The 14212-nt window shown below is 53.5% G+C and overlaps 1 pseudogene; it reads left to right on the plus strand.

Moving 5' to 3' along the window:
* Window positions 1-129: 129 nt before the first annotated feature.
* On the plus strand, window positions 130-3320 carry LOC129468508 (large ribosomal subunit protein uL18-like; annotated as a pseudogene).
* The last annotated feature ends 10892 nt before the right edge of the window (window positions 3321-14212 follow it).

Consider the following 14212-nt stretch of genomic DNA (forward strand, 5'->3'; position numbering starts at 1 on the left):
GAGTGGAATCATACCGTACCGGTCCTCTTGTACCTGACTTCCCGCACCTGGTGCAATGGTTTAAAGCGCGTTGGCTGTATCAGGCGTCAGAGCTTCACGTCTCCCCATGGCTGAACGACACTGCGTTGCATGGGGCTTCCACAGTTTGCTTATCCAGCCCCTGGGGCCTGCTGGCATCCCCACCGGCCCCCAGGGCACCTCCCAGGAGTGTGTGGCAGTGCCCAGTCTCCCCTGTCTCCTTGGAGCAGCACAGTGGCTGCAGCCATGTCGGTAGATCCCCGGTAGTGAGGCTCTCAAAACGGCCTCGGCTGAGGCTGCCCCAGGTTTGAATGCCTGTGAGGTTCTTTGTGGGTTCCCTTTTCTGGAGCGACGTATCTGTGCAATGTTCAGGCAGCTCCATGTGTCAGGCCCGAGGCCCTAGTGGGTGGATGGTTTCTCCCATAGCCAAGATTGTAAAAGCCCATTTCAGAGTGTGGAGCCCTGGGAATTTCTTACAGTTTAGGCATGTCCAGGAGACTCCCACCTGGAGGCTGTCAGCTCCTGGCTGGACAGGCTGCCATGAGCCCTCTCCTAACTTACTTCTGGTGCTTCCTGTCTCATCTCTGGTGAATCCTAGCATTCTCTCCGGGATGGTCTGTTCAAAATGTGCACATCTATTTACTATTTTGTCCCTCTCCATGGAGGAGGTACATGTATCTGTGCCTATCAGCCATCGTGATCTCTCTGCATATACGTTTTTGTGTAGATATATGTTTTTATTTCCCTTGGGCATATGCCTAGGAGTGAATTGCATGGTTATACATTAACTCTCTGTTTAACATTTTTATTTTTATTTTTTGAGACAGAGTCTCATTCTGCCACCCAGGCTGGGATGCAGTGACGGAATCTCACCTCACTGCAACCTCTACCTCCTGGGTTCAAATGATTCTCCTGCCTCAGCCTCTGGAGTAGCTGGGATTACAGGCATGCACTACCACACTGGGCTAATTTTTGTATTTATAGTAGAGATGGGGTTTCACCATGTTGGCCAGGCTGTTCTCAAACTCTTGACCTCAGGTGATCTGCCTGTCTTGGCCTCCCAAAGTGCTGGGATTACAGGTGTGAGCCACTGTGCCCAGCCCTGTTTAACATTTTAAGGAGCTGCTGGACTGATTTCCAAAGCAATTGCATCATTTTACATTCCCACCAGCAGTTTACGAGGTTCCAATTTCCCCAAATCGCCACCAACACTTTCAATTTTCTATTTTTTCCTGTGTCTTTTGAGATGATCATGTGGTTTGTCCCTTTATTCTATTAATGTATTGCATTAATTGGTTTTTGAACGTTAAGCCAACCTTGTATTCCTGGGATAAATTCTTTTTTGGTTTTAGGATATAATCCTTTTTATAAATTGCTGAATTCTGTATTTTGTTAAGGATATTTGTATCTGTATTCAGAAGGGATATTCTTTCTTGTGATATCTTTGGTTTTGGTTTCAGGGTAATACTAGCCTCAGAATTAGTTGGGAAGCATGTTAGTCCAGTTTGCACTGCCATAAAGAATTACTTGAGGCTGGGTGATTTGTAATGAAAAGAGGTTTGTTTGGTATATGGTTCTGCAGGTTGTACAGGAAGCATAATGCTGGTATCTGCTTCTGGTGAGGGCCTCAGGAATAATGAGTGAATTCTCCTCACTCATTACTGCAAGCCATTCTTAAGGGATCCAGCCCTATGACCCAAATGCCTCCCACTAGGCCTACCTCCAGCATTGGAGATCTCATTTCAACATGAGATTTGGAGGGGACAAGACATCCAAACCATATCTAGAAGTCTTACCTTCTCTTCAGTTATTTTGAAAAAATGCTTGAAGGATTAGCATTTCTTATTTATTTAAATGTTTGGTAAAGCCTTTCCCTGCCCAGCGCTGCTAGGCCTGTAGGTCTCTGTTGAGCCACAGACGTGGGTCTCTGTTCCACAGGATAGGGTTTGTTAAAATTAAGAATAAGGCCTACTTTAAGAGATACCAAGTGAAATTTAGAAGATTAGGAGAGGGTAAAACTGATCACTGTGCTCAGAAACATTTGGTGATACAGGATAAAAATAAACACAACACATCCAAATACAGGATGATAGTTTGTATAACAGAGATATCATTTGTTAGATTGCTTATGCCCGTATAGAGGGGGATATGATAGTCCGTGTAGGATATGCACACGAACTCTCAAAATATAATGTGAAGGTTGGCCTGACAAATGACACTGCAGCATATTGTCCTGGCTTGCTGCTGGCCCACAGGCTTCTCAATAGGTTTGGCCTGGACAAGATCTAAGAAGGCCAAGTGGAGGTGACTGGCGATGAATACAATGTGGAAAGCATATATGGTCAGCTGGGTGCCTTTGCCTGCTCTTTGGATGCAGGCCTTGCCAGAATTACCACTGGCAATAAAGTTTTTGGTGCCCTAAAGAGAGCTGTGGATGGAGGCTTGTCTGTCCCTCACAGCACCAAACAATTCTCTGGTCATGATTCTGAAAGCAAAGAATTTAAAGCAGAAGTACACTGGAAGCACGTCACAGGCCAGAATGTTGCAGATTACATGCACTACTTAATGGAGGAAGATGAAGATGCTTATAAGAAACAGTTCTCTCAATACATAAAGAACAGGGTAGGCCAGGCGCAGTGGCTCACATCTGTAATCTCAGCACTTACGGAGGTCGAGGCAGGGCGATCACTTGAGGTCGGGAGTTCACAACCAGCTGGTCAACATGGTGAAACTTCATCTCTGCTAAAAATACAAATATTAGCTGGATGTGGTGGTGGGTGCCTGTGATCCCAGCTACTTGGGAGGCTGAGGCAGGAGAATCACTTGAACCTGGGAGGTGGAGGTTGCAGTGAGCTGAGATCACGCCACTGTACTCCAGCCTGAATAACAGAGTGAGACTCCACCAAAAAAAAAAAAAAAAAGCTTAACTCCAGACATGATGGAGGAGATGTATAAGACAGCTCATGCTGGGGCCGGGCGTGGTGGCTCATGCCTGTAATCCCAGCAGCTCAAGAGGCTGAGGCAGGAGAATCGCTCGAACCTGGGAGGCGGAGGTTGCAGTGAGCCAAGATTGCGCCACGGCACTCTAGCCTGGGTGACAGAGTGAGACTCCATCTCAAAAAAAAAAAAAAAAAAAAAAAAAAAGAAAGCTCATGCTGCTATACAAGATAATCCAGTCTATGAAAAGAAGCCCAAGAAAGAAGTTAGAAGAGGTGAAGATGTCTCTTGCTCAGAAGAAAGCCTGGGTAGTTCAAAAGAAGGTGAGCTTCCTCAGAGCTTGGGAGCAGGCTACTGAAAGCTAAACCAAACAATTTCTATGAGGATTTTCCAGACAAAGACAATAAACTTGTTGACAGCAACTAAAAAAAAGTTTGGTAGAATTCACAAGTGAAGTCATCCGTCCTTGTGCTTTTCAGTGTGGAAATTTCAAAAATTACTATTTCAATCTGTTTCCTTGTTGAATAGGTCTCTGTAGTTCCTTTCAGTAATTTGTCCATTTAATCTGTTATGTAATTTGTTGGCATAAAATTGTTCATAGCATTCTCTTATCATCCTTTTTATTTCTGTAGGATCTGTAGTGATATCTCATCTTTCATTTTTGATTTTGATAATTTTTTTTTTTTGAGACAGGGTCTTGCTGTGTCACCCAGGCTGGAGTGCAGTGGTGCAGTCATAGCTCACTGTAGCCTTAACCTGCAGCCTGGCCCTGAGAAAAGGACAGCAGGGCAGGAGGATCACCCAGACAGGTGGACGGGCTGCTGTGCTGGCCTGGTCAGTTGTACATCTGAAGGGATTTAAGCTGAGGCCATGACATGGCTGGAGGTGAGTTGTAGAAGAGGCCAGCCCAAAGCACTGGCATCTGTGCCAAAGCCCCTGTGGACATTGATGTCTGAAATTGGAACTGACTACAGTGGTCGACAGATGCTCTGGGACCCGTACCATAGCCTGGGGGACACACCAGGGACTGGGGCTTCAGCAACAGGCAAAGAGCCTCAACCACGGGCTTGTGGTGTGTGGGGACTTGGACAGAAGCACACAGTCACTGTGGGGTGAAGGTGGAGGGACACAGCAGGGGCTGGAGAGGGCAGGGCTGTCACTATGTGGGCATCAGGGCAGGCATCTCTGAGGAGGGGAGGCACTGTGCAGGGTCCCCATCATTCACCTGCAGGAAGAAGGGCAGAGCTGGCAGGATTCCAGCCACATGCTGGGCAAGCACGCATGGGAGGACCTGGTCTGATCAGTGGTCTGCAGGAAGAGGGGCACGGCCAGGAGGGGCAGAGCAGGCAGGATTCTAGCCATGCACTGGGCAAGCACGCATGGGAGGACCTGCTCTGCTGCTGCCATCTTGATTTTCTTTATTTTTGCTTTTTTTCCTTAGAGACAAGGTTTTGCCGTGTTGCCCAGGCTGGTCTGTAGCTCCTGGGCTCAAGAGAATCCTTCTGCCTCAGCCTCCCAAAGTGGTGGGATTACAGGTATGAACCATGGCGCCTGCATGGGGCCCACAAGTCTGGAGCTGTGCTTGGCTGGGGGTCCCTGTGGGGGACGTGGGAGTCAGGACCCTCCAGCTGTAACAGGAAGGGGCCGGGGGCTGGGATCATAGCTGGGCTGGACAGCCCAGTGGAGGTGAAAGTCAAAAGCTGTGGGGAGGGGAGTTAGGACAGCCGGGCCAAGACTCAGAATTCTCTGGAAAGAGGGAAGATCCCGTGAGTGGGTGGTGTCTGGGTTCTGGGCACTGTACTTGGAGGGGGAACAAGGAAGGGCCAGTGAAGTGGCAGAGGGAGGCCCCCCCTGTTACAGGACAGGCAAGACCCCAAACTAGGGCTTAGCATGGGAGGGTTCTTGGCTTCCCCAAGGGGAATTCGAGGGTGAGCTAGTGGTGTGGGACAGCAGTCTTTCATTGAACGGTACTGCTTCTTGAGGACAGGGCTAACTCCTAGGCAGTGCGCCCACAGCCAACAGTGTATGGGTGCTTGGCAGCTATATTTATACCCATGAGAACCCACTTTCAATTACACCCAAATTAAGGATGGGCCAATGCAAATTGAGGGGCAAGTTATTTAGAATTTTCTAGGAAAAAGGTGGTAGCTTCTGGGTCATTGCCATGGTATTTGTAAACTGTCATGGCACTGGTGGGCGTGTCTGATGCCAGTGAGCAGTGAGGGCAGCCAGGGATCCGCCTCTCACCGTCTGCTAGTTCCTGCTGGTTTCTTCACTTCATCCTGCCTGGACCAGGTCCTGTATGGGTCAGTGGGGCTGGGACCAGAAAACAAGTCCTGCCAGTCTCTTACCTCACCTGAATGCCAAAAGGAGGAGGGTTGAGGGGGCAGGAGCTGGGCTGGAAAGGGGCTGCAGCAGGGGCGGGGCAGGTTGGGGTGAAGGCGGTGGGGGTTGCTGTGTGGGGGACAGGACATGGGAGGGGGCTTCCCGTGGAGGGCCTGCTGTAGGAGCAAACGTGAGGCGGCCCCACTCCCATGTCTGCTCCAGGGACCCTGTCCTCCCAGGGATGGGGAGGTGAGGCCGCCCTGCAATGTTCGGTGGCAGGCGCTGGGGGCTCACAGAGGAGATGCTGCCGGGCCTGCTGGGAGCCAGGCTGAACTGCAGACAGGCAGAGATGCCGGCGGTGGGGACGCTGGGCTCTGCCGCAGATGCCTCCCCTCCTGCAAGACCCCTCGCAGGGGTGCGGGCTGTGGAGGCTCCCGGCCCTGCCCACCTGTCCGTGCCCTGAGGAGTGGAGGTGTGGGCGGAGCCCTGGAGAACAGGGTTGTTCTGATGATGAGTGATGATATTTCCAGTGTCGTCTCCTGCGTCCTGCAAGACAGGCTGTGCCCGGTGACTTCCCAAACAAAACACTAAATGCTTGGCATGAGGTGCTGGAGGAGGTGCTGCTGCCTGGCAGCAGATGCTGGCAGGAAGACACTGGGTCTCTGGGCAGAGGCCCAGGACGGGCCCCCAGGAGTCCTTCCCCTCTTGTCCCATGCGATGCTTCTCCGGGCCTTTGACGAGTACTTCAGAACATCTCATCTCATCCCTGCCACTGGGCACAGCTGGGGCCTGGAGAAAGGCGTGAACTTATGAGAGGAAAGAGCTGTGAGGAAGGTGATGTTTCAGTGGCTAAACAGCCACTCTTCTCTCAGAAGCCATGCACTGAACCCACGTACACCAGAGGCCCATGGGCAGGTCTGGTCCAGGGAAGCCAAGGACAGGCCACACGCATCCACAGCCTGTGGGAGGGTCTTGGCGAGTGTCCCCTGGGATAACGGCTCCCTCAGACCACTCTGTCTTGCCAGGGGAGTCAAGAGGTGCCCAGAGGCCAGATGCTCACCAAGGGAGCACCAGGCAGGCTCTGAGAGCTGCCAGAGGCCAGAACCCATATCCTAACGCATTAGCCCTCCGGCCCTGCCCTATGTGTCTTCAAGGGGACAAGACTGGAGGGCAGAGCGGAGGAGACTCAGGTGTCCTGGCACCTGCTGCCAGGTGGGAAGTGTGATGAGGCCTCTCCCCACACTCCCTGCTTTGTGCAGGAGGCTGAGCACAGCGGCCCCGGCCCGAGAGAGCCCTTGGGGTGCACGTGCCCCAGCAGGTGGGAGGCCAGCCCCACCCCGGATCACACCTGCCGTCTCTGGCGGTTCTGAGAAATTGCACTGTGAATGATGAGGTTCAGTTGGATTTTCTCCTGATAGATTCCTGCAAGTTAATTGAAAATAAAATGCACGAGCTTTTCTTTTAATGAGAAAAGGCAGATGTAGCTGGAACTAATCAGTGAGGGACTGGGGCAAACTCAGAGACCGTGGAAGGAAAATAAAAGTTTGAAGGCATTTGAAAAATATGGCAATTCTCCCCAAACAGTGACACGGTGAAGCATTAATATACTGAGTTCTGAGTTATTGCTCCTGAGGCAATGAGGACCCGTTACCCGGCACAATTCCCGGTTCCACTGTCATTATCGCTTAATTAAATCACGTTACTGATGGGTTTGCTGTCACAGTTATACTGATGGTCCCTAGGAAGCTGCTTTGAGAGCCAGGAGCTGCAGCGTTTGGGGGCTGGCCTGGGCCTCAGGTCCACGAACCACAGCCCCTGGGCCCCTTCTGGCCCCGCTCCCCACCCGCACCCATCACTCTGCTCTTGGGGTGGTCCTGGCCCTGGCTCCATCCCTCCTTCCTTCCCATGGACGTTCTTAGAAATGGGCTTGGCTGGCCGGTGTGGTGGCTCACACCTGTCATCCCAGCACTTTGGGAGGCCAAGGCAGGTGGATCACTTGAGGCCAGGAGTTCGAGATTAGCCTGGCCAACATGGTGAAAACTCGCCTCTACTAAAGATACAAAAATTAGCTGGGTGTGCTGACATGCATCTGTAATCCCAGCTACTTGGGGGCTAAGGTACGAGAATCGCTTGAACCAGGGAGATGGAGGTTGCAGTGAGCTGAGATTACGCCACTGTTCTCTAGCCTGGGCCTGGGCGGCAGAGCAAGACTCTGTCTCAAAAAAAAAAAAAAAAAAAAAAAAAAAAAAAAAAAGGCCTGTCCACAATTCAGCAGCAGCTGTCGATGCTGAGGGTGTCAGTGGCTGGTGATCTGTCCCCAGGCATCTGGCCATGACCTTCAGCCGTGTTATTCTCTGCACTCAGCCAAAAGACTCCCCCGAGGTCTCGTGATTAGAACTCCCTGAGCCCTGGAGACCTGCTGTGGGAACCCGTTGTGTTAGCGTCTGTCCTTGTGTAACAAGGTCACCACAAAGCTTGCAGCTCAAAACGACGCACATCTGTCATCTCACAGTCTCTGGCCAGCGGTCTGGCGCCGCTTAGTGGGGTCCTCTGCTCGGCCCACCGGCTGCCATCGGGTGGTGGCTGGGCTGGAGGCTGAGCTGGGGCAGAGTTCACCTCCACGCTCACTCAGGGTGCTGGCAACCATCCGTCCTTTCAGCTGTAGGACTGATGGCTTCATTTTCTCGCTGGCTTTTGTCCAGAGGCTGCACTCTGGTGCTAGAGGCCACGGAAGGTCCCAGGTATGTGGTGTTGCCCAACACGGCTGCTGTGTTCCTGCAGCAAAGGAGAGGGCAGCTCCAGCAAGGCAGGGTCACAATTGTACGTGGTGTGGTCATGCACACACACTTAGCCATGGACACTCTATCCCTATGATGTGGCTTAGGAGCAAGAAACAGGCCCCAGCAACACCCAAGGGGAGGGGACCAGGAAGGGGCACAACTCCTCCCGAGCTGGGAGCACCTTCAGGTGAGGGCCACAGGCTCCAAGTGCACGCTGGGGAGAAGAAAGGCCAAGGTACCCACGTTGGGTTTGCAGAACAAGCCTGAACCCCACCCCCTCCTCTGTCCAGCCTGAACCCCACCCCTCCTCTTTCCAACCCTGCTCCCTGTGAAGTTTCCTCAGCTTTTGCTTTTGTTATTGTGGGCATCCAGGCCCTTTCTGTTCAGCGTCCTCCTTCCCACACCCCACTCCCCCTCTGTCTTCCTGAACATCTGTCCCTTTGTCATTGAGAATCCAGACAGCGGCTGTTTCTAACCTCTTTCCAGGGTTGGAGTGGCCCTGGTGTGTACCTGGCCGGGCTCCAGGCCTGTGCCTCCCGGGTTCTGGGGGGGCTCTGGGATGTGGTCCTGCCAGTGGCCTTTGACAGGGGACGTGGGGCACCATGTGCAACCCCTCTCCTCCCTGGAGCAGCTTTTCTGGCCCAGAGGCTGGGAAACATCTTCCCCTCAGGGTTTGGTCTTCATTCTCCTTGTTCCGGGTGAGAAATCACATCCAGGTGGGTGCTGGAGGGAGCTGAGGGGCACCTGCCTTCCCGCCTCCTCTGCTCCTCCCAGGATCACCTGCCCACTCTGCCACAGGCTTGGCCTGGGCCTGGCACGCATGGGCCATGTGTGGCCTGAGACACGGTGTGGTCACTTTCTGGATGATTTACTTCTGGAGCCCGGATCGTTGACCAATGATCAATGTGAGCTCCTTACAAGTAAACGTTACCTGTCAGGCTAAATGCCAAGACATGCAGCATTCATAGAAAAGTCTGGGCCGGGTGCGGTGGCTCACGCCTGTAATCCCAGAACTTTGGGAGGCCAAGGCGGGCAGATCACGAGGTCAGGAGATCGAGACCATCCTGGCTAACACAGTGAAACCCCGTCTCTACTAAAAATACAAAAAATTAGCTGGGCGTGGTGGCAGGCGCCTGTAGTCCCAGCTACTTGGGAGGCTGAGGCAGGAGAATGGCGTGAACCTGGGAGGCAGAGGTTGCAGTGAGCCGAGATCGCACCACTGCACTCCAGCCTGGGTGACAGAGCGAGACTCTGTCTCAAAAAAAAAAAAAAAAAAACAAAAAAAGGAAAGTCTGAAGTGACCCTGCTCAGCCTTCTCCAGATCTGCATTTAATGTGTGGACCTTCATCTGAGTCTCTGAGGAGGTCGTGAAATGTGGCTTCTCTTCGAGGTCACACCTGCCTGGGGCTGCCTTACTTGGCCTGGTTACACATGCAGCTTCTCTATTGATTTTCCAGCAAGCGAGCCTGCTCCAGACCCAGCTTCTGGGAGTCCTGAAGGACCCACAATCCCTAGGGTTAACCTGCCCGGCTCCCCTAGGTAGTCCCACATCCTCCACCCACCAGCCCAGGGGACGTTCATGACCCCCACCCGGGCACAGAGACCCCTGTGGGGTCTGCCGGGCACCCAGGAGGCAGGGAGGGTCGCGGGGGAGGGGACCGGGGTGTTTCTTCGCAGCCTGGGGCGCAGCAGCTCATGAGACCTCCGCAGGGAGGCAGGAGACAGCGTGGCCCTTCCCGGGGCTGGCGGGGAGGAAGCTGGAGCCCAGGGTGGGGGTCTGGGGGATGGCGGGGTGGCGTCGAGGACCCTCGGGTGCAGCGGGAGCCTCTGTGAGGGGCCGGAGGGGGCCACTTCTTCCCTGGACCCCGAGGCCCTGCAGGGCAGGACATGGCCGGGCATCTCCCAGGGCAGTGAATAGGGGGCTCCTGCAGGGTGGGCCCGTCTGCCTCATGGGGGGCCTGAGACAGGGGTGGGACCTGCCCTGCCCTCAGGGCCTGGCCTCTCCTCTCCTCTCCTCTCATCTCCTCCCCTCCCCTCCCCTCCCCTTCCCTTCCCTCATTCATTTGTTCATTCATTCATTCACTCCTCCTGGGTCCTCCCGGCCGCGCTAGGCCTGGCATGGGGGGGTCCCTGCCAGGCTCTCCTGGTTGCAGCCCACCATTCCCCCAGGACCCCGTAGCCCTCGCGGACCAAACACCCGCGCAGGGAATCGGCTCTGTCCCCTGCCCCATGCTGGCGCCGCCCCCATGATCCCCAACGGGAGTCCCCAGAAGGCCACCGTGGGGTGGGGACGTTGAGGCCGGCGTGGGAGGGCACAGGGCCTAGTGGTCCCTGGCCGAATGTCCCAGCAGAAGGGTCAGGGGTGAAACAGGGACTGCGGTGGGACCCCCGGGGAGTAGCCATCGGGGCTGGGACACCTGGGGCAGTGCATGGGGGCCCTGGCTGAGGACGGGGGCCTTGGGGTGAGCCTGGGGATGGGGGTTGGGGCAGAGCTGCTCAGAGACATTCCAGGCGATGCCGTGGAGCCCTGGGATGGCCATGTGGGGGGCTGTAGACCCCTGCCTTGCCTGTCCTGCCTGGAGCCCTGTGGGTGGGGTAGGGGTGAAGGGCACCTGCACTCCCCACAGAGTGGGTGCTGCCTCCTGCCCTGCAGGCCCCGCCAGACACTCTTTCTGGAGGGGCTCAGAGTGCAGACCCCGGTTGGCCGGAGGGGAGCCGGGTGAGGTCTTCCCCAGGAGGCTTGGTCTCTGTGACTGGTGGGATGGCTGCTGCAGCCTTGGCTCAGAAACTGGCCCTTCTCAGGACAATTGGAGGGTGCCCCTGCTTGCCTGCTGTTGCTGGTTGACTCATTCCAGAGCGCCGCTCACATATCTGCCAGGCTCTTCCCCGCCGGGAGCTCCTGGAGGCTGACCCCTGCCTCCCCCGGGGGCTGCTTCTGTCCTAGGCCCCCCACTTTCCCCTGGCACTGAAGCCTTTCTTCCCCGTGTGATTGTCTTGATGGAGGGGGCAGGAGGCGAGGCCCCCTTTCTGGGTGTCCAACCCGGCCACTGCTGTCCTGGGGAACAAGCTTGTTAGGGGAGACTGGGGTGTTTTTCTCCCGGGAAAAGCTCTGAGACCCCAGGGCCCAGGCTGGATGCAGTCCGGTTGGTGTCCCCAGGTGGTGAAAGGAGGTCCTTTTGAGCCCCTGTATGGCTCCAGGGACACGGCCCTGCCTCCAGGCTCACCTTCCACAAGACCCCCCCCCCCCCCAACAGCTCTGTGCCCGGGCGGGGGTCATGAACGTCCCCTGTGCTGGTAGGTGGAGGATGTGGGACTACCTAGGGGAGCCGGGCAGGTTAACCGTAGGGATTGTGGGTCCTTCAGGACTCCCAGAAGCTGGGTCTGGAGCAGGCTCGCTTGCTGGAAAATCAATAAAGAACCTGCATGTGTAACTGGGCCAAGTAAGGCAGCCTCTGGGCCCTGAACACCTGTGGTTGGGAGCACCAGCTCTGCCCTCTGTGCTGTGAATAGCGTCTCACACACACACAGTTGGCTCACATCACCTGGAGACAGAGCCACGTCCTAGCGTGTCCTCCTGGTGGGCGCTGGCCAAAAAAGTCCAGGGTCAGAAAGGTGCAGTCTCTGGTGGGGGGACCCAGGACTCCAGGCTACAGGTGCAGGGAGTGGTGAGAGCAGTGAGCGGCCTCACCTCCCCACTGGCGTGTGAGCGTCCGGGGCCAGGTCCTGCTGTGAGTGGAGAAGTTCGCAGGTCACTCATTTCCTACCTGGAACAGCTCTGTCCCAGCATGTTTCCTGCTGTCAGGATCCCAGCATCTGGGATGGGGCCTCCTCTCAGACAAAGGGACCTCAGTCCCATTCTACACTGTGGGCAAGACCACCACCCCCAGATCTGACATGTTCCCCTGCACATTGTGAGGCAGCTCCCGACCTGGCTCATCCTCCATGCACCTGCTCTTTCCTGCCCTCCAGGTGGCTCTGTGGACAAGGCTGGAGAGATGCAGGAGGAGACAGTTTGTTTTCAAGGAGCAAAGAGCCCCTGAGTGTCGTGGGCTGCTGTGACCAAGGACCACAAACAATAGAAGCTCATTCTCTTGCAGCTCTGGAGCCAGAATCCTGAAATCTGGGTGTGGCAGGGCCGCCCTCCCTCTAGATGCCCTGGGGAGGACCCTCCTGCTTCTCTGGGTCCTGTGGCCCTGGGCGCCCAACCCTCCAGACACCCTGAGGAGGACCTTCCTTCTTCTCTGGCTCCTGGGGCACTGGGCACCCCATGCTCCATGTCTGTTTCTTGTGTGTCTCTTACAAGAGCACCTGGCACTGGCTTTAGGGCACCTGGACCATCCAGGAAGACCGCATCCTGAAACCCTGACCACACCAGCATCAGTAGAGACCCTTTCTCTAAACGGGGCACATCCACAGCTTTCAGGCTGTCCCCAGGTGAGACAGACTAAGAACTCTGGGGACCTGACCACCCTTGCCCCAGCTCACTTGTACAGCTGAGATTTCCCACCAGGAGAAGCAAACCCCAAAGACCATGGGCTGCTGCCTTGCCCAATGCCCAGAGTAGTGGCTCAGAGACTTCGTCCAGGATGAGAGGCAGTTCATAGGGAAAGAGAACCCTAAAGCTCTCACCAAAGGAACTGACTTTATTTGAAACAGGGTGCTAAGAAGTTTAAGCCTGAGTGCTCTTGAAAAAAAATAGTTCTTTTTCTTTTATGAGACAAGTGTAAATCATATATTATTGTAAGAAAGCTAAGTCAAAAATTCAGGAAACCGTTGAGTTCCTTCCATATATCAGGTGCTGTTAAAATCGAGGGTGGAGGGTGGGAGGAGGGAGAGGATAAGAAAAAATAACTATTGGGTACTAGGCTTAGTATCTGAGTAATGAAATAATCTGCACAACAAACCCCCATGACAGGAGTTTACCTGTATAACAAACTTGCACATGTACCTCTGAACCTAAAATAACAGTTAAGAAAACAATAGTTCCTAATTAACAGCAATGAGCTGTTACCACGGGCTAGCTAGTTTGCTAGAAAGAACTAAGGACTAAGAAGTGCCCTGCTGGGTCAGAATCAACCTAAGACTGGAACTCATAACTATTTCTGCCTGAATTTAATTGAATTAGTGTGCTGAGCAATTAATGCCCCAGGGCTTAGTGAAAAACAATAGAGCAACCAGCAGGTAATTAGTGGAGCTTAGCAGGCTGAGTGTAATGGCAAATGAGGCAGAGAGCTTAACAGAGAGATCAGGGAAAGAGACAAGAATAGCCCCAGTGAAAACAAGACTGCTGTCATCTAGGGTGGTTGTGTATACACCCAAGGCTGAGCCCACTAGAGAATGCCATCGAAGGGGGAATGCCATTCTAAGGGGGAAATAAATGTTACTAAAGTAACCTAGCCAAGTCAGAAAATAAATAAGCAAACAACAACAAAAACAAGCCCTAGAGGGTGGGGGGGTCAGGAATCAGTATCCAGAGTTACTATAAAATATTATCTAAAATGTCCAGTTTTTAACAAAACCTAAGAGACATTAAATAGGAATGCATGACGGATACACAGGGAAAAGAGCAGTAACAGAAGCTGCCCGTGGGAGGGATCAGATGCCAGACTTAACAGACAGGGACCTCCAAGTATCCATCATTAATACATTCAAAGAACTAAAGAAAACCATGCAGAATTGTTATATGTAAATGCTTACTCCCTGGTGCTGCAAAGAAATAGCACTTGAACATAAATTTAATTCTCTCAGCAAGGCAACCTTTACTTCCTGCAGAAAGGGTGCTCCTCACAGATGGAATAATGGCAAGAGCACACCTGAACAAAGGAGAGAAGCAATTTTTATCCCTTATACAGTTTGTCCCTGCTACTGTGTCCTGTCTCCATTGGCTGGAGCCAGATAGCACAATTTAAACTAAAACCCGATTGGCTAACAGTATAAAACTTTTCTAAATAGGTAAAAGTAATGGAAGGATAAAGGAAAAGAGGAAGTTGCTTATGAAAGAAATTAGAAAAGTAATAACATTCCCAAATAAGGAAGGGGTATATGCTGCGAGCTGGGACATGCCTGTGAGCACGTCCAGCACAGATATCTTGGTTAAAGTACAAGGACATAGAATGTACTACATGTCTGTGAGCACGTCTAGCATGAAATTA

The sequence above is a fragment of the Symphalangus syndactylus genome, chromosome 18, assembly GCF_028878055.3.
Source record: "Symphalangus syndactylus isolate Jambi chromosome 18, NHGRI_mSymSyn1-v2.1_pri, whole genome shotgun sequence".
Taxonomy (NCBI): Eukaryota; Metazoa; Chordata; class Mammalia; order Primates; family Hylobatidae; genus Symphalangus; species Symphalangus syndactylus.